Consider the following 26,294-nt stretch of genomic DNA (forward strand, 5'->3'; position numbering starts at 1 on the left):
ATTATTTTCTGTTGGCTATCATGCCCAGCAATAGTTAACATTCCACTGTGCTCAGGGTAAAGAAATTAATTACTGTTCGAATTCATTATTCTAAAGAATATCCTGCACATTGGTGCAGTTGTTATTCTAATATCCATAAAGTTTATAACAAAATAGCAATATAAAGCCAATCTGATATGTCATTTTCATCTCCTGTTTACAAAACAAAATGTATTGAAATTTGACTTCAAGAAGTTACTGAATGTATTTTAGCACAGATTTGGAAAATGTAACAATAAAGTCAGATAGCATGGTTGCAAAATGTAATGTAAAGAGGAAAAGAAATTTGAATGTAGGAGATATTTTGGATGGGCCACTATGAAAAGATACTTGTTTTGCAGCAACAACTTAGTGCATTCTACTTACTCTGAGAAACTTCACTTCCTTCCATTGTTCCTTCCTATTTCTTTACTTGTATAACACAACAGTAAGGTATAACCTTATTGGCTATTCTGATATATTTTTGTCATTGATGGTCATATAAATATAATGGAAATTCCAAGAAAATGTCTACAGTGATTTTCAAAATTGCTATTCCTTAAATTTGATCATAAAACACGGACTGTTCATACATGTCCTGAATATTTTCTGAATAGGAGTGAAGATGACTCTTGTATAACTTCAGAAAATCATAGTAACAAATCAGTAAACAACAGCTGAGGCTACAATTTGTAACTAAAAATGTAGCATGCAGTATTCAACTTAGTTCCATTAAAAATGTAAATAAAGTATCAGAACCCTGCAGGAAAACAGAAAAAAAATAGGCATCTGACACAATGGTGGGGTCATTATGGATTTCTTAGGATAACATTGACAAGAGTCTCATAATAACTTCTTTTTCCCTTTGAGACAGAGTCTCACTCTGTCGCCCAGGCTGGAGAGCAGTGATGTGATCTCAGCTCACCACAATCCCCACTTCCTGGTTCAAACGATTCTTCTGCCTCGGCCTCCTAAGTAGCTGGGATTACAGGTATGCATCATGGTGCCTGGCTAATTTTTTTTTTTTTTTTTTTTGTATTTTTATTAGAGACATGGTGTTACCATGTTGGCCAGGCTGGTCTTGAACTCCAGACCTCAAGTGATCCACACACAATGGCCTCCCAAAGTGCTGTGATTACAAGCATGAGCCATCACGCGTGGCCTCGTGATAACTTTTTAAATGCTTTTGGGAACACACCAAGATGATGATTATCATTATCTCAATTATTTTGGAGTTTGAATAATGTGTTTTATCATCTCCCCTACTGTGATTTTTGCAGCTCTGATAGCCATTTCTAAGAAGCATTTTAAATGTGGTGAATTTGCTTCGCCTAACAGCTAATTAATTAGTAAATATTTTGCTTCAGCTTTAAAATGTTAATTATGGAGGCTGTGGCTTTGTGTGTGTGTGTGTGTGCATGTATATATATATAGCATAATACACAGTGATTATTCTACTTTAGGTTTCTTGTTGTCATGTCAGGCTCTTAAAGTTTTAATATTACATATGAATGTAACAAACTCCAGCTTAAGGTAAGCAAAAAGGCAATTTATTGTGAGGTGTCTAATGGAAACCCAGGAAGCTGGACATCAGAAATGACCAGGAAGCAGGTACTTTGCACTCTCTCCTCTCTTGTCCCTGCTTCCCTCTGGGCATAGGCTTCATTCTTCCCTCTCTGTGGAAACCATATTCTTCCACTGCAGTCTTCATGGTGGAAAATGAATGCCAAACATGTCCCAAGTTTACATTCACTCCTTAAGAGAACAGTCAGACTCGACTCTCATAATTACATAGGTAGGAGCCCATTGGGCCACTTGGGTTGTGCCTGGCCCTGAATGCTTGTTTGTGACGAGAGGTAGGGTCAATGTTACCCAAATACGTTTGCTCCCATATAGAAATATGAGAAAGAAAGGAGAAGGAGACAGTTTTCAGAGACAAGGGTACTGGGAGAGTTATCTATAGGAAGTTCACTATAGTATGCTAATTTGATCACATTACAGAAAGTCATTGCTAACCTATGGCTGGACAGTCATGTTATTAGTTGAAACAATTAAAGCAGAAGTTAGAGTGACATGGAATGAAGGAGAGAGGCTGCTTCTGATCCACAGATGTACATTGAACCAAGGAATCCAATAATATCCAAATTTCCAATTGCCATCATAACTGGCCTTCACCTTTTTGCATTCCATTTTCTTTTTTTAAACATTTTATTTTTCATTTCAGATTCAGAGGATACATGGGCAGATGTGTTACATGGGTATATTACATGATGCTGTGGTTTGGGCTTCTAATGATTACACTGCCCAGGAAGCAAGCATAGTACCAGATAGGTTGTTTTTCACACCTTACCCTCCACCCTCTGCTCCCCATTTTGGAGTTCTCAGTGTCTATTGTTCCCATCTTTGTGTCCGGGAGTACCCAAGTGCATACACAGTGTTTAACTCCTGCTTATAAGTGAGAACACGCAATATTTGGTTTTCTGTTCCTGTGTTAATTAACTTAGGATAATGGCCTCCAGCTGCATCCATATTGCTGCAAAAGATGTGATTTTTTTTTTATGGCTGCATAGTATTCCATGGTATATACATATCGCATAATTTTTATCCAGCCCACTGCTGATAGGACCTGGGTTGATTCCATGTCTTTGCTATTGTGAATAGTGCTACAGTGAACATATGAGTGCGGGTGTCTTTTTGGTAGAGCGATTTATTTTACTTTGGGTGTATACCCAGTAATGGGATTGCTGGGTCGAAAACAGCAGACAATGTGATACTCTTAAAACATATATCAGATCATGTCATTCCTCAGATAGAATTCCTCTGATGGATTCTCCACTCACTCAAGGTGAAAGCCTGCCATTACTTTGCCCACCTCTGCCTTACTAAATATGTCCTTTGCTCCCTCCCCATGGTGTATGCTTCTAGTCACAGTGTCCTCCCAACCTATCAGCCAGTCACATTCCTGCCTCAGGGCCTTTGTACTTGCCCTTACATCTGGCTGAATGTTCTTTTTGTTTTTTTGTTTTTGTTTGTTTGTTTGTTTGTTTTTTGTGAGACAGAGTCTGACTCTGTCACCCAGGCTGGAGTGCAGCAGCCTTTGCCTCCCAGGTTCAAGCGATTCTCTTGTCTCATCCTCTGAGTAGCTGGGATTACAGGTGTGTGTCACCATGCCTGGCTAATTTTTTTGTATTTTGGGTAGAGACAGAGTTTCATCATATTGGCCTGGCTGGTCTCAAACTCCTGACCTCAAGTGATCCACCCATCTCGGCCTCCCAAAGTGCTGGGATTACAGGTGTGAGCCACTGAACCTGGCCCTGGATGAATGTTCTTTGCTCTCACCTTCCTTGGGTTTAGTTTTATTTCTTTTTCTTTTTCAAAATGCCACTTTGTCAGCGAGGCTTTGCCTAACCACCCTTTTAAAAAAATGATTCCCCCATACTGACTATCCCCCTCCTTCTTATATATTCCTCAGTAACAACACCTTTCACGAATTTGTATACAGTATACTGATTTATTTTGTTTATAACTATCTTCTGCCAACAGAATGTAAGCTCCATGAAAGTTTGGGGTCTTATTTGTTTTGTTCCCTGTTCTATGCTCAATGCCTAAAACAGTGTTAGGAACATGAAAGGTATTAAATAGGCATCTGTTGTTTAAACGTGTAATATGTATACACTGCCTAAGGATAAGGAGAAGATGCAATGCATGTTTATGAACAGTTATGGGCCAGCAACCATGGCTGATGCTTCAGATGTCTTATTTATCAGCAATCTAAGATGAAACCAATACATAAAGATTCTTCTTATCTTTCAGTTGTGACTATGGAGACCCAAAAAGGAAAGTATTGTCCAAGGTTTTAAGCATTGGAAATGGGAGTAAAGCTACGTTAGTGTGACTGATTCTTTCCAAAACCACATTCTCTTTCCATGCTTTTAGCATCCAATCTGTCTCACCCTTCTTCTCCTCTTCTATTTTCTCTTCTTCTTGATTTGCTGTACTGCTGCTCATCCTCTATTTCATCTTTTTCTGTCTTCTGCAGAGTATTTCCTCCTTCCTCAGATAATGTAATGTCTGTTAGTAAAATGTCTGAGAAAGGACGTTCTTTCAACTTGGTATAAAAATTATTTCCTTGAGTCTTTCCTGAATAATTCTAACCAATTCCAAATTTTTGAAGAAAAGTAATATTAACAGTCACATGCCTTTGACAACACTTACTGCCTCTCCAGACCTGTTCTCACTTTTCTCTCTCTGTGTCATCTCACACAGAGAGAAAAGAATAGAAGTTCATGGAGAGCAGCTGGGACCCAGGCTTTATTTCTGTCTCATTCCCTGATGATACCCTAATGTGCCACTTGGTTAATACAAATCAGCAATAAAATAGGACACAGCTGTCTGAAAAGTGTCTCATCTGAAATATCATGGAAATCCCAAGTTACACGAGAGAATATCTTTCAATACTTAATTAAATAACATTTAACTCTAGACACATATTTTGTATCTTTAACATATGCAGTGGAAATGCATAAGAATAGTCTTTAAATTATTCTATAAGTTCTTTAAATTATTCTGTAATTATTCTGTAAGTCATTGAAAATGTTAACATAATAAATTTGAGAGATTTAAAATCACTGTGAAACCTAAATTTTCACGTAATTATTTTTGAAAAATCTCAGAAACATATTTATCTGGAAATGGACTATCTGAAGTTTATCAACTGCAACTAGAAGAGGAGTGTTGACAATTAAAATTCACTTCAAAAAGCTATTGAGCTATAAAAATGGCCTTACAATTTATTGCAAGGTGTTTGCCTCCTGAATGACACTACCTAAGCACATCACTCTGCGTGAGCAGATATTAACAAAATTCTGTTTTGCTCATATGCATCAATTAATAAGAAATTGAGTTAAGTTTGCTTGCTTTTCTTTTTTTTTCATTTTTCTTTTTTTTTGAGATGGAGTCTCGCTCTGTTGCCCAGGCTGAAGTGCAGTGGCCAGATCTCAGCTCACTGCAAGCTCCGCCTCCCGGGTTTACACCATTCTCCTGCCTCAGCCTCCCGAGTAGCTGGGACTACAGGCGCTCGCCACCTCGCCCGGCTAGTTTTTTGTATTTTTTAGTAGAGACGGGGTTTCACCGGGTTAGCCAGGATGGTCTTGATCTCCTGACCTTGTGATTCGCCCATCTTGGCCTCCCAAAGTGCTGGGATTACAGGCTTGAGCCACCGCGCCCGGCCGCTTGCTTTTCTTAATTCACCATGCCCAAGGCAATTTAACAGTTCAAGACACAGTGGATATTCTGAATAGTGAAGCTCAAAAACCTCCCAGTATTAAAGACAGAGTGAAGGATATTACCATCTGAATTGTCATTTGGGCTCAGTCCCCATATCTTGGCTCATTTCTCCGAGGTTGGCTACATGGACAGGCAGTTTCTTGCTTGTAGGGGGTACCAGCTGCCAGCTGGTCCAGGTTTATTTCCTTCTCATGCAAAATTATCTGGAGTTGTAGTTCATCGCTTTTGAGCCTTTCATTCTGGTCATGTGCCCACTGTTGATTCTGGGGAAGGTTCTCTTTCTTATAGGAACCACGTGGTCTAAAAGGGAGCAAAGAATCATTCTCCAAGTATAACTATAGTGTTGTAAAGGAGAAGGAGCTCTGAATAAACCAAAACAAGAGACATCTTTACTGTCCCATGGGAGCTTCTAAAGTAACTTTCACAGGAAGAGATGGAGAGGATCATATTGTTCCCTGTTCAGAGAGAAGGCCTTATATCTTGCTTAGCAGGCAGAAGTTTTGACTTCTCATCATATGCAAACACACAAACAGAAGCAGAGATTGAATTTTTAAAAGATAAAATCTAAGTAATAGCAGTAATGGCATCAAACTTTAAAAATATAATAAAATGGAGAGAAATCTTTAAAAGTCAGTGCAAGCTTTCAGAAAAAAACATTGACTGGATAAAAAAGAAACAAACAAACAAACAAACAAACAAAAACAAAAAACAATGCCTCTAACTTGCCAGTCCCTAGTAAGATGGTCCAGTGAGGTTTATGAAGAATTTATGGCTTTGGCTCTATATGTACATACCTAAGTTAAGTGTTCATCACTTGTGCCATATAATTTACTGACATTGATTGTTTTCAAGTCAATTTAATTGGCCTAAAGTTCTAGTAAAAGATTCCACTCAAGGAATGTTGGAGCAGAAATATCTGAATCTACATCGTCCCCAGTTGTCACTCAGAAGTTGCTATTGTGGGATCCAAGAAAAGACCAACTTTGAGTGTGTTGCTGGCATCAGTTACGTACATCAGTGTTTTTGGTGTATCTCTTCCTGTGGCCCTCCTTGCTCTACTTTCTCAACAGGCCAGACAAAAAATAGAGTGGAAAGAATTAGCCCAGACTAAATTTACACAAACTCAAACAGGAGAAATTTCAATGAAAGAGGCACAGGTTTAGAGACTTCTAGACTCTCTAAGCATTTTAATATTTGTATGAGTAATTGTTAATTGTACATGGTACTAAAGTATGGTGATTACACTGATTTGTGTTTTTTGTAGTGGTGGTGGTGGTTGTTTTGAGACAGATTTTCACTCTGTCACCTCAGCTGGAGTACAGTGGCATGATCACAGCTCACTGCAAACCCTGCCTCCTGGGTTCAAGCGATTCCTCTGCTTCAGTCTTCTGAATAGCTGGGATTACAGGTGCCTGACACCACACCCAGCTACTTTTTGTGCTTTTAGTAGAGATGGGGTTTCACCATGTTGGCCATGTTGGTCTCAAACTCCTGAACTCAAGTGGTCCTTCTGCCTTGGCCTCTCAAAGTGCTGTGATTACAGGCGTGAGCCACTGTAACTGGGCTCAGCTGATTTTTAAGGACAACAAGTCTACAACTATGTCCCTTGGAAATGCTCTCATTTTACCTTTGGTTCTCTCCCTCAACTTTAAAGTAATATTAGAAAAAGAAAATAAAGAATAAAGGATAATAATACTTAAGAGTTAGTAACTGGAGTAGATCTCCCAACAGTGACATCTGGGAAGAAGCTATTTTTGTGTAGGAGCCTCTGCTTACATCTGCAAACTCTCTGTCAGGGAATAAAACATGTGGATTTGGCCAGTATCTCACCCCTTTGCTTAAGGCTTGCATTGCAAGGAACTTGGTAGCACAGGAGTGGTCACTTGGATGAAGAGTGTGTGTGATTTTCACAGTGTTTAAGAGGTCACTGAAACTGCAAACTATGAAATTCACAAATTCATAGTCCTAAGTAACTGTGACATTTTTTTCTTAATATATTTATCCTAAGTATTGTGCCTGGTTATCTTGCCAATAAGGGGAATTTTAGACACTTGGTAGAGTAAGTTAATTTTTGTTGCAACATTGCAGTTGAAGAAATGTAAGACATCACAGGCAGAGCTGTAAGAAAATTTTCAATTCTTATTGATGATCATACCCATAGCATCCTTAAAATTATATTATGAAAATGAAAAGGACATGTCAACATTGAAACATGTTATTTCTATATTCATACCATTGGCTTTATGCTGTTTTTTATGCATCAAAATAATAAAATTATGTATACTGTGGTATGCTTCTAGTCAAAGTGATTAATATTTTCTAAATTGCTATGTGGAATACCATTTAAATAACAGTTATTTCTTTTTAAATACTAGGTAATCAAAATATTAGAAAGATGTTTAGATAATATTGCCCCAATAATTAATAAATGATAGAAAAGTAATGTATACAAATACCATTTTGCTACATAAATATATGAATATATTATTATCCAAATACAGATTTCATGTGTCTTATCTCTATATTCTTTTTTCTGTTTTCCAACACAAAATAATGTTTTTTATTTGAACTTGGTAAGATGTTGCAAATGATTACTGTTAGAAAAAAAACAATATGACGAATGACTTTTTATAACTTCTACATGGGTTTTTAGATCAAATAGTCTTTGTAATATACATAACACATCAGAAGGACTGGTTATGTCAAAATTACTTTCTGCTTCCTTCCTATTTCATTTGTGGAATTAAAGTTAAATACAATAAAGTGATCTGTTACTAGGACTTTTTCAAGTGAACAACCTATCGCAGTGCATTCCACATTTACTAAGGTTTTGCTTTTACCTTTGAGCAGTGGATTATTTTGATAAATTTGAGATAAATTGATATTTGTCCACACTTTTTAAAAACTAAATTCTGTAATTATTTTAATTGATCCATCAATTCATTCAAAATGCTGGATTTCATAGCTCTTGTTAGTCACAGCTTAACATGAGATAAATTCCTTATTGAAGGAAAATTAATGAAGTTGAGCAATGAATCATTGAAACCTGATCATTCGATATTTGTAGGAAAAAAAGAGAGTATTTAGAGTATTTAAAGATGTTTTTATTAAAACACACACACACACAATTTGTTGATCTTACAAAATATTCTCTAAACGTTCATCTCTGCAAATAAACTATATCAAAGTATGTGTGAAGTATGGCATATTTAAGGGAAAAAAAGATGTATAAACCAGATGGTTGTAAAAGTGAGGCTTAGCAACAGTATTTAGAGACAGTATCCAGGAAACCTCAAAACATTTTTCAAAATGAATGAGTGCACTTGTGAAAAATTATTCCTTTTCAAATTCTCCCAACCATTTTCTCTAGCCACTGCCATGACCATATCTAGAGGCATTTTGAATGTTGACTACATAAAAATTAGTGATTTAATCTTGTATGATTCTAGAATACAAGCACAATAAGATTGTTTTTCACGTTAAAATTTAGAGAAAAGAATGAACAATTTAGTAAACAGCCAGATTACTTTCAAAAAGCAAGGTAATTAGCATATATCTTAATAGGCTCAATTTTCAATAAATAAAAACTTTTTTATTTTTTCTTGGAGTTATTTTTGTATAAGGTGTCCACATTCTCAATATGCTATCTCCAAGATTTATTATTACAGAATAGCTATGTGTAGTTTTTTATGAAAGCATATGAGAATTTAGAAATCCAATTAAGTGCTATCTCTAAAATCTTTTTGCCCTGGAAAATTACGACTTTTTAAATATTGTCAACACTTCTGTAAAACATTTTAGCACTTGTAGAATTATCTTCAAGCCTTAATTTTGAACCGTGCAGAGCATGACATCACTGAACTTCTTCAACTCTTCTATTTATCACACTAGATTCAGAATAATTTTTGGTTTTTTCTAAATATAAATTTCATCCTCAAAGTACCAAAATTTTTCTGTTGCTAAGACTATTGCAAAGACACTAAGGGCAATTTTAAAAGTGGAATTCTGAACACATTTTGAACAGGAACATTGCATTAAGAAGGTGGCCCCAGATGACTAATCCAAGAAGGTATCATTTGTCATTTCGATTTTAGCATCCAATATTTGTTTTCCATTTTAATCTCTCTCATTACTTTATAGGCTTGTCTCACAATAGTGATCTAGAGTATAAAAAAAAGAAAGAGAAAAAAAGAAAGAAAGAAGAAGAAGAAAGAGTGAAGAAAGGAAAAGAAGAAACCTCAATTCTGTATGGATCAAGTGTATCAGACTTGACTGGGTGTGGTGGCTTACGCCTGTAATCCCAGCACTTTGGGAGGCTGAGGTCCGAGGATTGCTTAAGGCCAGCAGTTTAAGACCAGCCAGGGCAACATAGTGAGACCCCATCTCTACAAAAATATTCTTAAATCAGCTGGGTGTGGTGGAACACATCTGTAGTCCCAGCTACTCAGAAAGCTGAGGCAGGAGGATCACTTGAGCCCAGAAGGTCAAGGCTGCCTTTGTTAAGGGAGTCCTGGGAAGGGAAGAGTGTGGTCCTTTTAAATGATAGGGAAGAGCGGAAGGGAAGTGCTGGATAGAGGAGGATGTGGTCCCTGACTAGGGCTACACGTCCACGGACCTAGGTGAGGACAGGCACTCCTGCCTTGGCGCCCAAATATTACATTTTCCAAGACCACCTGGGCCTGCCACGCCCCCCATCCTGGACCTATAAAAATCCGAGACCCTAGCAGGCAGACTCACAGGCAGCCAGATGTCAAGGGGAGTACATTAGCAGACAAAGACACAAGCAGCTGGACAGAGAGAGGACATCTAGGGAGCACGCTGGCTGAAGAGCACACCGGCAGATGCTGGCAAGCCGGCAGGCCATCAACCCAAGGGACGAGGTGGAGTTTGCGGGGTGGTCGGAGGAGAGCAGGGATTGCCAAGCTGCCCAGCTCCAGGGGAAAACCATCTCCCTTCTGGCTCTCCTTGGTGGGACAGGTCCTTCAATAAAACTTTGCACTCATTCTCCAAGCCCAGGTGTGATCCGATTTTTCCAGTACGCTGTGGCAAGAACTGGGGATACAGAAAGCCGTCTGTCCTTGTGATAAGGTAGAGGGTCTAATTGAGCTGGAGCCACCTATAGACAGCAAACAAAGAGACCCTATAACACACGCCACTGGGGCTTTAGGAGCTGGAAACATTCACCCCTAGACACTGCCTTGTGGTTGGAGCCTCACAGCCTGCCCGCCTGTATGCTCCCCTAGAGGTTTGAGCAGCCTGGCACTGAAGAATCAAACCACACTACCATCGCATACCCTTCGAGGGGAACGAGGGAAACTTTCCCCTTTCACCATGAGCCATGGTTGCACCACTGCCCTCCAGCCGAGGCAACAGAGCAAGACCCTATCTTAAAAAAAATCAGACTCATTAACTTTGTGTGCTCTGCGCCTTGGTTTTGCTACATGGTCAAATAAATAACAATTTAAACCCCTTTATTCAATAGCATAAACTGAGTAAGATTTAAGAACTTAGATGAACACTCATGTTAATGGACAAGAAGAAATATATTTATGCATGCAACTTAGTGAATAAATTGAATAGACCCTGGTTTTCTAAATAATCATTTTAATTGTTTCCTCTGGTTATTACTATAATTGCTATTACTGTCTTCTTTTATATTCCAAACAAGAAATATTTTTTTCTTCACTGCTCCAGGACCTAACACTCTCTGGTGTTAAGGAAATCATGACGATCTTCACTGGATTACTGCCAGAAGAAAATGTGTTTTACAAATTTCTAACAAAAAGTAGGTATTCTAAAGTTCTGGTAGTACTCATAAAATAGAAAATACACAGGTGTAAGAGATCTGCAAAATTGTCACCAGTGTCAGTAACATAATACAGTCATTCCTCAGTTTTGACTGTAGTAGAATTGGTTCCAGGATTCAAGTCCACAGTCCTCTGGCAGAGCTGGAGTATAGGAGAAGTCAGGCTTCTGTATATGTGGATTTTGCATCTACTTTTAATCTGCATTTGGTTGAAAAAATCTACATTTAAATCGACCCATGTAGTTCAAACCCCTGCTGTGCAAGCATCAACTGTAGATTTTTTTTTAATTATTGACAGCAACATAATGGTTAACTTCTGATATTATTATGTGAAAATTGAGACTACCTCAGTTCCTGATGTAAATGCTTTAGAAACTTGGTAAATGAATGGATATTTGAATTTTCCTTGAGCCTTTCAATAAAAATGTTTCAGCAGACAAAACAGAAACAGAATTCATTGGATTAAAAATATTTCAAGTCCACTACTAGCAAACCGACTTAGGGAAAAGCCATTTGATCTGACACCTTCTCATTTCCTCCTCTGAGTATTATTTATCCAGAAAGAGTATCCTCTTTCATGTGATATGCCACATAATGAGAGAGGAACATAGATAGGTGATAAAGGACAAGAATCCCCACATATACTGAATCAATTTTGACAGTAAACAGAGAGAGAGAGAGAGAGAGAGAGAGAGAGAGGAGAGAGAGAGAGAGAGAGAGAGAGATGTCCTTTTCACATGGTTTTCCCAAGCTCTCAATTAAGGGGAGTTTGGACCAGATAATCCCTAGGATCTGTCTCTTCCAATGTTCATTTCTTAGGATATTGTGATATGTTTGAAATAACAGCAAGTAAGCAAATCAAGTCTTGTGATGAACAAATAAGGTCTTCCTCATGTTACATATTGGGCTGAAAACACCACTGGTGATTTGTAATAAATTCAGAAGATGGCACACTGTAATGATCCAATCAAGTAAGAAAGTAGTTAGAAGCCAGGCGTGGTGATACATACCTGCAGTCTGAACTATTCAGGAAGCAGAAGTGAGAAGATCTCTTGAGCCCAGGAGTTCAAATCTATCCTGGGCAACATAGAGAGATCCCATCTCTATTTTTAAAAATAGTTACATTTATTCTATTTACTGCATCACAAGAATGCATACAGCCTGAAATTCTGGTATAATTGTCATGATCCACATAAAAATGCACAATCATTTGGATACTTATTAACTTTTTAATTTGAAAGGCAGGCTGGCAGAGGGATTAAAATTAGATTGTGGAGCCAACCTCATTGGGTTTGATTCCTGGCTCTGCCACTTCCTATGTGTGTAAGAAGTTTGACAAAATACTTAAATTTCTATGCTTCAGTTTTTCTATCTGTATGGAGATTATAAAACTAGTACTTCAAGTGGTTATGAGAATTAAGTAAGTTAATATATACAAAGTAGTTAGTATGGAACCCTGAACTAAGAAAACACTAGACAATATTAGTCTTCATTGTACACGCTAGCCTTCTTAGAACTCTCTATACACTTTGAGTGCTAGGTGAACACATTTGCATATTTTTTCTGAGTGTCATTATCAATGACATTTCAGTAAGATTGCATTTTTATTAAATAAAAAGTTAAGAGTAATCAAAATGAGCTCCAGTAGCTGTATTAAAGGTACGCCTTTTGCATAAGTTTGACATAAGCTCTTATAGAGTAAAAACAAATATCTTCATATTTTTCTGAGAAAGGAAATTACAGTCTTACATGTAGGATGATTCTCTCTCTGAGGATATTAAAATGGTTTTGACAGAGATCACATACTGATGTGTGTATTTGACCCATACAATGTTGGAAAAAATATTGGAATGGCTGTTCCTATTGTTTTAATGGAAGTTCACATAAAAAATCTTAATTTCCAGCTTTTTTTGGAGAAGGAGAAACCTGACAGTATGTACTATGGCGATGATTAGCTAGTGATGAACGGAAGTGGTCCCCTTTAGAGTGAGGAGCAGTTTCCAGAATGCTACCATCTCCAGCAGTTTAGTTTCTGGGTTCCCCCCACCCCCAATGTGTTTGTGTCCTGCTTCTTTTATTTAGTACAAAATAATTAAAAATGTAAATAGAGACAAGACCAGCAATCCTGTCATATAATGCACAAATGAAGTCATCCTCTAAATTACATGGCTGATTACTATCTATTTGTTACTTTTTTGACTACTATTTAATGTAGAGACTACAAGAATTATTTTTCAAAGTGAAACCTTCCATTCCTAACTGCAGCATGGCAGTCTGGTCTGTTTCCGTCACCAGCTTTCCAAATTTATCATCTTTATACCAGGATGGAAATTGAGCTTTAGAGTCACTTTTTAAAACTTTCCCACTTATGGTTAATTTTACAGAATATGTGATGCTACCACAATGCCATTCACTGTCACATGCCTGAGTCAAGAGAGTTGAAGTATAGCTTGAACCCCCCGCACCCGCCCTAGGAAGTAGCTGTGCTAGACCCCCAGTTTTAATGAGACTGTTTCACCTTTCACTGATAAATTTACCCCATAGCAACAAGGCCAACATTGTATTATGGATGTACATGTGTTACCGAAATGCCAAGGGTTCCATCTAGGTCCTCGCCACACAAAAAGCCAATCACTGAGATGGCAAGTATTGCCAAGAAAGGCTTTAATCGGGTGCTACTGCCAAGGAGATGGGAGATCTGTCTCAACTGTATCTCCCTAACTAAAATTAGAGGTTTATGCAGCAGGGAAGAAATGTGACTTTGTGTGGGAAGAGAGGAAGTAGGGAATGGTTAGGAAGCAGTCATGATGAATGAAAGGTCTGGAACCTCATTTGTCTGGAAGTGATGATCTAGTGAGTTTCAGTTCTTTGATACTTTTGGAGAGGCCTAGGCATCCTTTCCTGAGGAAGAAACTCAGATAAAACAAATGTAAGTTTCAAGCTTTAAGACTAGAAGGGTCAATTTCTATGTATATCCCAGAAACTGTCTCTAAGACTATTGGGTCAGTTTCACATGTATGCATGCTTTGTATTATGGATGAAAGCATAAGGTAAAAGCTTAAATTTCACATTGGAATCAGGTGTGAAGGTGAGTTATGCAGAAAACCTGTATTTATTATTAACATTTTTATTTAAGCAGCTTTATTGAGGTCTAGTCAACATATGCTGCACATATTTAGTGCACCATTTAATAAGTATTGAAACATGTATACACCCATGAAGCCATCACAATAATTAAATGAATATAATCATCATCCCCAAAGTTTCCTTGTGTCCCTCTGTCCCCAGGCAAACACTGATCTGCTTTCTATTACTATAGACTGGTGAAATGGGAGAGTTCCCTTATCCCCCTTGCAGAATGTGTGACGGGTGTGACTCTCCTTTGGCTGCTCCACTCCCCAAACCCCTAGAGGAAGCATGCAGAAGGGCAGGTACAGAGGCCATGGGGAGTGCTTTTGGGCTCCAGCCCCATCTAGGGGTGGGTGTCTGTGGCTCCCAAAGTCCAAGTGGTCATATGTTCCAGTGTGCTCTTCCATCTTTACCATCTGTAGACAGCTTGTGCTAATCAGTTCGATAGACCCTCTGTCTTATCGCAAGGGTGGAGGACCAGTATGATAGCTGTCTGTATCCTGAGTTCTTGCCCAGTGTACCAGAAAAATCGGATCACATGTTCACTTGAAGGGTGAGTGCAAGGTTTTACTGAGTGGTGGAGGTGGTCGTCAGTGAGATGGGTGGGGAGCCAGAAGGTGAGATGGAATGGGAAGGTGGTCTTCCCCTGGAGTCAGGATACCCAAAGGCCAGACTCCCCCTCTTTCTTACTCTGCTGCATCGTTCTGCCATCACTGGTTTGCCAGTCTGCTGGTGTCTGCTGGTGTCTATCGGTCTACTCCTCTGCTCCTCTCGACGTTCACCCATTGTGTGTGTGCCTGCTAGGGTCTTGGGTTTATAGGGGCACAAGACATGAGGGCATGGCAGGCCAGAGTGGTCTTGGAATATGCAACATTTGGGTGCAAGAACAGGAGTGCCTGTTCTCACTTAGGTCTGCAAACACAGGCCTGAGGGTAGATCCCTCTCCTGGGACCCTGCCCTTCTCTACCCAGCACTTCCCTGAAAATAAGACAAAATAGTGGCATCATAGTTGTAATAACAGCTTGGCCATACAGTGATTCGTCCTGAGCAAGGTGTAAAGACATAATTTTCTACAACATCTGAGTTTAAGAAGAGTCATTGCAGTCTTTGCTCCATTTCAGAAGCAGGGATGCAGACTTTTATCTACCCCGATCATGTCTAATGTGACTAATGCCTCTAATTCTGTCAACATCGAGAAAATATATTTCTAGTTCTAAGTGGGTGCAAATAAATGATATATGCAGAAAGGCAAGCAGATATTTGAGTGCAAATGTGTGCACAGGGCTATAAGAATTTGAAATAGTTTCTAGGGAATCGCATCTCTTTTAAAATGCAAAAGTGGCTGGGCACAGTGGCTCATGCCTATAATCCTAGCACTTTGTGAGGCCAAGGTGGGTGACTCACCTGAGGTCAGGAGTTCGAGACCAGCCTGGCAACATGGTGAAACCCCATCTCTACTAAAAATTAAAAAAAAAAAAAATTAGCCAGATGTGATGATATGTGCCTGTAGTCCCAGCTACTCTGAGGCTGAATTGCTTGACCCCAGGAGGTGGAGGTTGCAGTGAGCTTAGATTGCACCACTGAACTCCAATTTGGACCACAGAGCAAGACTCTGTCAAAATGAAATAAAATATAAGATAAGATATAAAATAAAATGCAGAAGCATCCATTTCTTTGTTCAGAATAGTCTAGTATAAAGCACAGCTCTTTATCACTCATGGTGACAGACTAAATAAACAGCTATCTATCTCTATTTTCCAATGACCTAAGTCTGGAGTCTAATAAGGAACAAATATTAAAGGATTGCAGAGTGACTTATGGTCTAGTGGGTCCAACCTTGGCTGCCCAATAGACTCGTCTAGGGAGTGGTCTGGGTCACTTTTGTAAACTGAGAATCGTTATCATTTCCAAAATTTTTAAAGACAGTCTCTATTTGCATAATGGTATTTCTGAATGGACTTAATTTCTTCCCTTCCTCAAATGATATACTCACCATCATCTTGTTTTGTGGTTTTCAATTCAGGCTGAGCAACATAAATATACAGGAGACATTGTTTTTATTCTTTAAGTATTAGTGTCAGCTCTCCCCTTAAAGATTCTGACTTAATTGAGTGGGATAAATTGAACATTGGTATATTTTTTCAAAACTCCTTAGGTGGTTCTAGTGCAAGAACCACCGTCTATTCTATGATCTAACAATTGACTTTGCTTTCCTTTTCTCTGATCTATTTCTCTTTCCCATTAATGTTTTATATTGAGAGTTCATTCCTCCTTCCCATTGGTTAGCAATTCATGTCCTGTTTCCTAAATAATCACAAGCATGGGAAGCAACCATCCACCGTAGAGGGACTAAACAGAGGCAGCCCTCCTCCAAGGCTGAGATGCCAACAGGAGACCCTGAGAAATCCACAACTGAAGTGTGTTCTTGGATCTGGTCACAGAGTCATAGAGGGTGAGGGCTTGAAGAGACCTCAGCTATTGCACAACTCTTCCATTTTGCTGATGACCAAACAGGAGCATGAAGATGGCAGGATCAAAGAACTAGTGCTGGTGGAGCTAGATGAGAACCAAGACCTCGGGTACCCAGGCTTTCTCTGTCTCCACTCCATCCTGGGTCCACCCCTCTCATAGGAGAGTATTAGAGTATTTTCATGTAGGTGTCCAGGCAGAGAAAACCATTCCATTCTGCATAGGTGAGTCAACCAACACTTGGGAAGTTCTTCTGTGTGTTAGGCCTTCAAAGAAAATAGGAAAAACATAGACAGTAGTGGCAGCGCTTCAAAGTACTACTTAATATGAAGATGATAGGACTTGGAGATTCTGAAACTTCTAAGTTGCTAACATTCAGTCATGTTGTTCTGTATATCAAAGACGTACTAGTTGTTTGAACACTAAATACGATTATTTATTTATGACTTATTTTCATTCGTGTTATTAAGAATTAATGTAGTGTATAGCCACATCTTATAAAATCAAAAGAATAATTGTCCATGTCCTAAATGTATTATTAACATTTAAGAAACTATTGAAACATTAAAATCCTCAAGGACATAGATGAAGGTAAAAATCAAATTGTATGTTTTATCAGCCACAATCACAAGAGTATCACACATGTAAGGACTGTCTTTTATTCAAGTTTTCTGGCAATTTTAACTTAAAAGAAATTTACTATTGTCATTGGTCTTTTCCTGGAAACAATTTTTTGTTTTAGGCTATGCATAGAATGAGTTACAAAAATTAAACTTTGTGTAATATTAGACTAATATTTTTTAACTAAAATTGTGACTCATTAACTTCCAAATTTGTGTTATTGATTATGCTAGGATCATGAGGGAAAATATAGTAAGTTTACATGATTAGTTTAGTTTTGTTTGGACCACTTCATTTATCATCAATGACAGAAAATGTACTCTTCACTTAATGGCACTTTTGCTTTTACTAACTAATGATTTCTCTCAGACTCAAGGAGAAACAAATAAATCAATTGGAATTTTCCTGATTCTTAAAAGATCAAGTGACATCTGGGGTTAATAATTTTGTAGGTCATAAAATACTATACTAAGTTTCCCCATAGGGTATGATATGTGAGTATTTTATAAATTTAAATGTATATGTTTCAGATTGATTTATACATGAAAATAATAATTTATGTTTTTAAAAAAGCAATGGTTAATACTTTTATTACAAAAGCAAGGTATACTTGCAATATATACAAGAAAAAATAACAGAAGATATAATAAAATGATTTTTTAAGCAGAAGAACCATTATCCCACCACACAGAAACAATCAGAAAGGACATCAACCAATAGGAACTTGAACTAGTGAGAACTTCTCTTTCAAAGACTTAACTGACTGTCCCTCAGCTTTTCCATCTGTTTTACTCACTGATAATATTTTGAGTTTATAAAAATATTATAATCTATCTTCCTTCCATACATAGAGTTGTTCATTCCCTTTGACAGCTGTAAACCACCACACTGTGTGGTTGTTAATAAATTATATTTAACCAAACTTTTGTAAATGGACGTTGAAATTATTTTTAATTATTTGCTATTATAAACCATGTTACAATGAACAGAATTGTGTGTTTACCTGTATCCACCTGTTCAATTATTTCCCTAAGATAAGTCCCTAGATGTAGACTTGTGCATGAAAGAACACGTACATTTTTAATGTGATTCAAAGCCTAGGTTGCAAAGAATGTTTACATTTGCCAGGATTGCATTAGTGGTGCTCTTCCTCCCCCCCCCCCCACCAATGCTCCACAGCACTGGGCATTAATTCCTTTTTAGTATAATTGATGAATATCATTTCATTTTAATTTGCATTAACTTCATTGTCATTGCAAATATTCATCTCTTGCAACTGTTTGCCATTCTTCTTTTGAGAGGTACCTTTTGTTATTTTTGTCTACACTTTTATTGGAGTATTCCTTGCAGTACCTATCTGAAATACTGCTATAGATTACATATATTAACACTTTGTCCCTGCTTACCTTCCCAGCCTCATCTCTAATCTCACCAGGAATATGATGCTATAAATTCACCTCTAGTTTATACTAACTTTTTTTCCATTGTATTCATTTTCTCTGGTTGTTACTGTTATTATAATGCCCATATTTAAACTGCTGTCTGCTCTCATGGGTGCTTAGACTTTATTATGCTGTTATGATCAGCTTATATATAATAAGTAAAGTACTAAATCTGCAATGGCAAACCCTCAATCCACGGGCCAGATCCAGACCACTAAATTTTATTTTATTTTATTTTTTGGAGTCGTTTAATTTTTAAATTTGTTTTGTTCCTGTTTTTGTTGTTGTTGTTGTTGTTGTTTTGTTTTGTTTTGTTTTGTTTTTTGCTTTTTTGACAGAGTCTTGCTCTGTTGCCCAGGCTGGAATGCAGTGGCACAATCTAGGCTCACTGCAACCTCCGTCTCCCGGCTTCAAGCAATTCCCCTGCCTCAGTCTCCCTAGTAGCTGGGATTACAGGTGCACGCCACCACGCCTGGCTAATTTTTGTACTTTTAGTAGAGATGGGGTTTCACCATGTTGGCCAGGCTAGTTGCAAACTCCTAACCTCAAGTAATCCACCCGCCTTGGCCTCCCAAAGTGTTGGGATTACAGGCATGAGCCAACGCACCTGGCCTGTTCCTGTGTTTTAATTTAGTTTTTCAGCATTCTAAAATTGATCTTCAACATTTATTTAAAAACACTATCAAACTGATTTACAACAAAGTATATGATTATTAAAAACCTACAGTCTTTCTCTCTCTTAAAAAACTGGAAAATCTGTCATCACTGTATCCCAGGTCAACAGTTTCTCCATGATGCCCTATTGCTTCATGGCCAGTTCACACTTACTATTGCCCATCTAGGCCTGTTGACCTTTGAGCAGGGTTCATCAGGTTCAGACCTGTTGACATTTTGAGGCAGACGATTCTTTGTTGGGGCTTGGGAAGATGTCCAGTACATTTCAGGATGATTAGCGCATCTCTGGCTTCTACCCACTAGATGCTAGTAACACACACTCTACCACCCAATTGTGACAACCAAGAATGTACCCAGCCATTGCCACAGGAGGAGCTCCATGGCCTCACTGTGAGAACCACTGCCTTAAGATTTGAGACCTCTGATCTATATTTGTTAAACCCATGGAAGATATGGGCTCAGTCAGCAACTATGGAGGTAACTTTTTGCTATCCCCTATTAAAACTGTCATCCCTATTTTTTTAGTGTGGAGGAAGGCTACAGAGAATTGAGGACAAGCTCTAATTTTGGGCCTGTGAGAAGGAGATGGAACAGCTGATGGACTTGCGTTCAGAATACATAAGCCAAAAGCAATCAACCATCAGGCACCTTGGTCCCTCTTGTTGAGTAAGATACTTGACCATGGGATTCTCTAAGCTACAAAACCTTCGTTTTGGTTAGCAGGTAAAGGAGTAAAGCCAGGGATCAAGGTTATTCATGGTACAATGAAATCAAGTTCAAATAATCTTTACATTGTTTGCAAATACAATCTTTGCAATATTTGCTAGAATGGAAAACACACACCCCTGTGATACTGTTAGAAATAGAAATCCTTGGAGAAGGAGAACACAGAGGTTGTACTCCTGAGCTGAGTTGAGTTTCTTCCGTTATTCCTTTGCTTTGGGCAATTGAAGTTAGCTGGTGCTTGAGGTTCTTTTGCCATAGCTTTTCCATTGGCCTTTGCCCACTGGTTCAGTTGCTGCTCTTATATCTGGTACGTGGTGATTCAAGAGTCAACGTTTTTCTAGGATTTGTTGCAGTAATCTCCTAATTTATGTCCAAGATAGCTCCTTTCTGGTTTGACTGAATGGTCAGCAAGAGGAGATTTTCTCTCAGGTCAAATTGTCTCTATACCCTCCTGAAATCTTTCAAGGTTTCTTGATGTGTGATTCTACACTTCCCTATATTCCTAAACTGCTACAGATACTTTCTTATTTCTAAATTCCTTAGTTATTTCAATGAAACATAAGGCAAAAGAGAGTTTAAACATATCAGCTCAATTTGCTGTCTTGAAACCAGGAGAAGTCAGGAAAAATTTCCTGGCTAGCATGGGGGATATCAGCATTATAAAGTCTAACTGAACCAGGATCATTCTGTGAAACTTTAGGTAAGCTCCTGAACATAGCATGATAACGGGCTATGTCAAGTCTTCGTCAATGGGACACGTACTGATTTGGAAAGGTTTTGTCAATGGTGAGTAATCATGTGAGGAGTGGCAGTTTTATCAGCTCCCCATTCAGTCCTTTGCTTACATAAGCATTTTGATTTAAAGTAGCATTTATTTCTTCATTCATTTATTCAGTTAATATTTACTGAGTTTGTTACAACTGGCACTGAAGCTGAAATACATGAGTGAAAAAAAATACAATATTTCTTTCCTTATGAATGTATATCTAGAAGAGGAAAGGAATGCTAACTAAGCAAGGAAAAAAGTAAATAGCATAGTTTCACATAGTGATGATGTTTATGATGACATAAATAAAGATAGGGGATAGAGAAGTACAGAAACTGGGAATACAGGATCTTTCAGATAAGGCAATAGGAAATTCTCCTAAGAGATGGCTTTGAGCAGAATTGGGAGTGGGAAGTAGCAAGCTATGTGATGTTCAGGATGAAGTATATGCCAGGCAAAAGGGGCATGAGGCTTGACTGATCAGAGAAAACACAAGGAGGTCAGTGTGGCCAGAGTGCAGTGAGCAAGAGGGTATGAGAGCAATCCCAAAGATCCTTGAGAGCAAAATGAGCAGTTTGCATTAGTGTTTACCCCTAAACATGATCAGTGGTCAGTAGAGGTTTCAGACCGGGGAGCCTGACTTACTTATTTTTCAAAGTTCTCCCTGACTTCTGGGTGAAAGGGGACAAGAATGGAAGCAGTTAGACCAATCAGTAAATTACAGTGGTAGTGTAAGCAAGAGATGATGGATGGGGATATGCAATACATTGTCAACCGTAGAGACAAATACAAGTGAACAGATTTGGGATATGTCTTGGAGTTAGGTGGTTCTGCTGGACTGGCAGTATGAGCTGAGCAAAAGAGAAGAAGCAGGGATGATTTATTGGCTTTGGACTTAAGCAACTGGACAGATGATGGAACCATTCACTGGGATGATGATAATTTGGTTAGGACAGGTTTGGGGGTTCACTTAGGAATAAGAGAATCAATAGTTCTGGAAGTTTGGAATTTCTAGTGGTGAAATCAATGATTAAGCAAAGTTTGGAGTTCTGGAAGTGACTTCATTAAACCTCACAAAGGATCATGGGATTAGTCCTGATGAGGGGAAGGGTGGATAATCAGTCCTGATTATTTCTCCCTCTTCTTGATTGTTGTCTTATGGGGCTCCTCCCATTAAAATGTGGTCAGTCACATTGATGACTTTGGAGCTTGTTAGAAATGCAGAACTATGGTCTTATTGAATCAGAATCTGCAATTTAGTTAAATTCTCCATGAGGTGCCTATGCATATTAAAGTTTGATTTCTAGGAAAGAGCAGCTAATCTAATTATGAGGAAACATCCAAACTGAAGGACATTCAACCAAAAAAACTGGTGATATGGTTTGGCTGTGTCCCCACCAAATCTCAACTTGAATTGTATCACCCGGAATTCCCACATGTTGGGCAGGGGTGGATAATTGAATCATGGGGACCAATCTTTCCTGTGCTATTTTCCGTGCTATTCCCGTGCTACTCATAATAAGTTTCATGAGGTCTGATGGGTTTATGAAGAGTTTCTGCTTTTGCTTCTTCTTCATTTTCCCTTGGTACCACCATGTAAGAAGTGCCTTTTGCCTCCTGCCATGATTCGGAGGTGTCCCCAGCCATATGGAACTATAAGTCCAAGTAAACCTCTTTTTCTTCCCAGTCTCAGGTATATCTTTATCAGCAGTGTGAAAACAAACTAATACAACTGGACTGTAATCTCCAACAGTGTCAAGATCGTGAGGGTCAAAGGAGGACTTTAGAGTGGTTCTGTACTAAACAAAAATTAAGAGATGTGAAAACTAAATGCAACACATGATCCCACTGAATCATTTTGCTCTGGAAGATATTTTTTGGACAACTGGCCAAACTTGACTGGGAAATGTGATCTATGGGTGAGGTATATGAGAGTTTCTTTCTGCTGTGGCCACTCTTTTTATATGTCTTTGAAAAGGTTTTTTTTTGTTTTGTTTTGTTTTGTTTGAGTTTTCTGTTCCTTTGTTTTTTAAATTTTTGACTGCTCTCCACCATTGCATGATGTGCCCAAGCTGACGGAGAGGTTTCTGGAGGTCTCCTTAATCCAAGGGCACTCCGAGCACCCTCCCTAGAGCCTCAGCGAGTTAGGAGCCTCAGCAAAGCCTTTCCAGGGACACAAGGCACTCTGTACACTTCCCTTGCATTCAGCTCTGGTTGGCATCACAGGCAGCAAGTGGGAATCTTATCAAGTGCCAGGGATGTAGCTGGAAAACAACTCGTGTAGACTAGGGGTCACTGTGGCATTCATCCCTAGGAAAGGCTATGCTAGAAAACACTACAAAAAGATTTACTCTGGGTCTGGGTCTCTTTTCCTGCTGGTTTATTTATTCCTTCAAAGACTGTATAATATTAAAATTTCATACTTTCCTTTTTCTCTGCTTGTAGAAATTTATGTCTTCCTACTTAAAATATCAGGGTACTATTTCAGGTATATATACAAAGCACAAAAACAATTTTCACAACAATAAATGGTGGTAATTTTCTGTATATACTTAGAGAATTCATGAGCAAATTTGTCCTTTGTGATTGAAGACTTCCCTCTTTGAAAAGACTACAATCCAGTAGTATTGATGTGAAAATTCTAGCATAGGTAATTTGTGAGTTCAGGAATCATGTGTTATTCATGTCTTGAAAGCACAGTACAAGTTCTTAAGAATCACTAATAGAGTTGAATGTCTTCTTGAGGTTAATGCATCATTCACCAAGCACTTGTTTTAGTTATTTTATGAAACTTAAGTTCCTACTTTGAAGATCAGGTTTCAGAAGATTGGATCTTATATAGAGTAATAAAAATGCCTCAGAGAAGCATTTAATTTTTATTCCATTGGAAATTATAATTTAAGTCCCCAAATACAAGTACCACCCCATCAAAATCATACATTGATTAATCATAAGTTGAAACAAACCCAATTCACGTGAAACCATGTGCTCATTTTTATACCAGGTCACTCAATTGTATAGCTTCTAATTTAGCTGTTTCATCGTGATGCATTGTGAAAATATGAATGATATACTTAGTCCATTTGATCTGCTTGCAACCCATGGGATTTCCTTTAAAGATATAAAACATTTTGCTAGTGCTTCCTTTTTTGTTCTGGTACCCACATCCTGCACTCTGTGGAGAGTCACAGTTTTTGAAATATGTTGACAGCCAGCACAGATGAGCAGTGTACTTAGCCTTTGGTCAAGGACTGGAAACTGGCTGGTATCTGAATCATCTGCTTAATGCAGAACTGCCCTCTTCTTAGGGAGATACAGCCTGGTGTGTGGTATGACATGGAGCTCTATGGTGTGTTACTATGTGGGGAGCATAGGAGACTGGTTAAAGGAGCAGTCTTTCTGTATCTTTTCACTTTGATTTCAAGTATATATAAGCATGGAGTATCCAAATGAATATATATATATATGTTATTTTTTTTTATTTTTTTTTATTTTTTTTTTGAGACGGAGTCTCACTCTGTCGCCCAGGCTGGAGTACAGTGGCCGGATCTCAGCTCACTGCAAGCTCTGCCTCCCGGGTTCACGCCATTCTCCTGTCTCAGCCTCCTGAGTAGCTGGGACTACAGGCGCCCGCCACCTCACCCGGCTAGTTTTTGTATTTTTTAGTAGAGACAGGGTTTCACCGTGTTAGCCAAGATGGTCTCGATCTCCTGACCTAGTGATCTGCCCGTCTCGGCCTCCCAAAGTGCTGGGATTACAGGCTTGAGCCACTGCGCCCGGCCAATATATGTTTTTATATAATAATATATAATGAGTAAATGGATAAAGAAATGGGTCCGAGAATGTTAGCAATGATTATATATATATAACTATATATAAATAATATATAACATATATAGATATATATAATTATATATAAATAATATATAACATATATATATATATTAATAGATATATATTTCTTTCCCATTCTTTTTTTTTTTTTTTTTTGAGACAGAGTCTCAGTCTGTCACCCAGGCTGGAGTGCAGTGGCACAATCTCGGCTCACTGCAACCTCTGCCTCCCAGATTCAAGTGATTCTCCTGCCTCCATCTCCTGATAGCTGGGACTACAAGTGTGTGCCACCACACCCAGCTAATTTTTTGTATTTTTAATAGAGATGGGGTTTCAAAGTGTTAGCCAGGATGGTCTCGATCTCTTGACCTTGTGATCCCCCCGCCTAGGCCTCCCAAAGTGCTGGGATTACAGACATGAGCCACCAGGTCCAGCCCCATTCATATTTTTAAGTTATTATTATAGGAGTTGTCACAATGAAAATTTTTATAATGATAATACTGTGGTTCAGGCTCTTTCTGTTCTGTTAGACTTAACCAACCTGGGTGTTTAAAAAGTACTTTTTGTGTGTGTGTGTGTGTGTGTGTGTGTGTGTTTTCTTTTTCCATGTGTAGTGGTGGGTGCCTGTAATCCCAGCTGCTTGGGAGGCGGAAGCATGAGAATCACTTGAACTGGGGAGGTGGAGGTTGCAGTGAGCCGAGATTGCGCCACTGCACTCCAGCCTGGGCGACAGAGCAAGACCCTGTCTCAAAAAACATACATATGAAATATAAAATATAAATATATATAAATAAGAAAACCTCTGTGAACCCTCTTCCTGCAATTATAGACTCCTTGAGACCAGGAATCATGGCTTTTGTATGAATTCTGCTGTTAAATTATCTTTGTATCTTCAGCATCTAGTCCATTATTATTGGTGCTCAATAAATGTTACCTGAAATGAATACATTTCCTATGAAAAAATATATCCTGATATTATAATATTAGAATTTGGATTGTTTTATTACTTTTTGGTTAGTCTCCCCATGCTTTATCACCTATCTGAGTCACTCTTGAGAAATAAGTTTCCTAAACTTCTGAATGGGGGAAGAGGCACACTGCATAGAGACTGTGAACTTAATAGTATCTGAGATAGGTCTCAACCAATTTAGAATGTTCATTTTGCCAAGGTTAAGGACATACCTGTGACATGGCCTCAGGAGGTCCTGATGACATGTGCCAAAGATGGCTGGGGTAAAGCTTGCTTTTATACATTTCGGGACGTGAGATATTAATCATTATGTATAACACGTAAATTGGTTCAGTCCGGAATAGTGGGACAACTCAAGAGTGCGGGAGCTCCCAGGTCATAGGTAGAGAAGAGACAAACTGCTGCATTTTGAGTCTTTTGAGTCTTTGATCAGCCTTTCGCTGAATACACAATTTACATGTGAGAGGAGGATGGAGGAATAGTCACTTATGCTTTAGTCTGACTCAGTTAATCTGCATTTTTACATAAACAATAGGGCAGAGGAAGCAATCA

The 26,294-nt window shown here is 38.4% G+C and overlaps 1 protein-coding gene across 1 annotated transcript in view; it reads left to right on the plus strand.

Annotated features, from left to right (window-relative positions):
* The window catches only part of RAB27B (RAB27B, member RAS oncogene family), a 190,977-nt gene that overhangs the window by 68,766 nt on the left and 95,917 nt on the right, over nucleotides 1-26,294 (plus strand). The gene's annotated exons all lie outside the window — the stretch shown is intronic.

The sequence above is a fragment of the Trachypithecus francoisi genome, unplaced genomic scaffold, assembly GCF_009764315.1.
Source record: "Trachypithecus francoisi isolate TF-2019V2 unplaced genomic scaffold, Tfra_2.0 Contig01474, whole genome shotgun sequence".
Lineage (NCBI taxonomy): Eukaryota > Metazoa > Chordata > Mammalia > Primates > Cercopithecidae > Trachypithecus > Trachypithecus francoisi.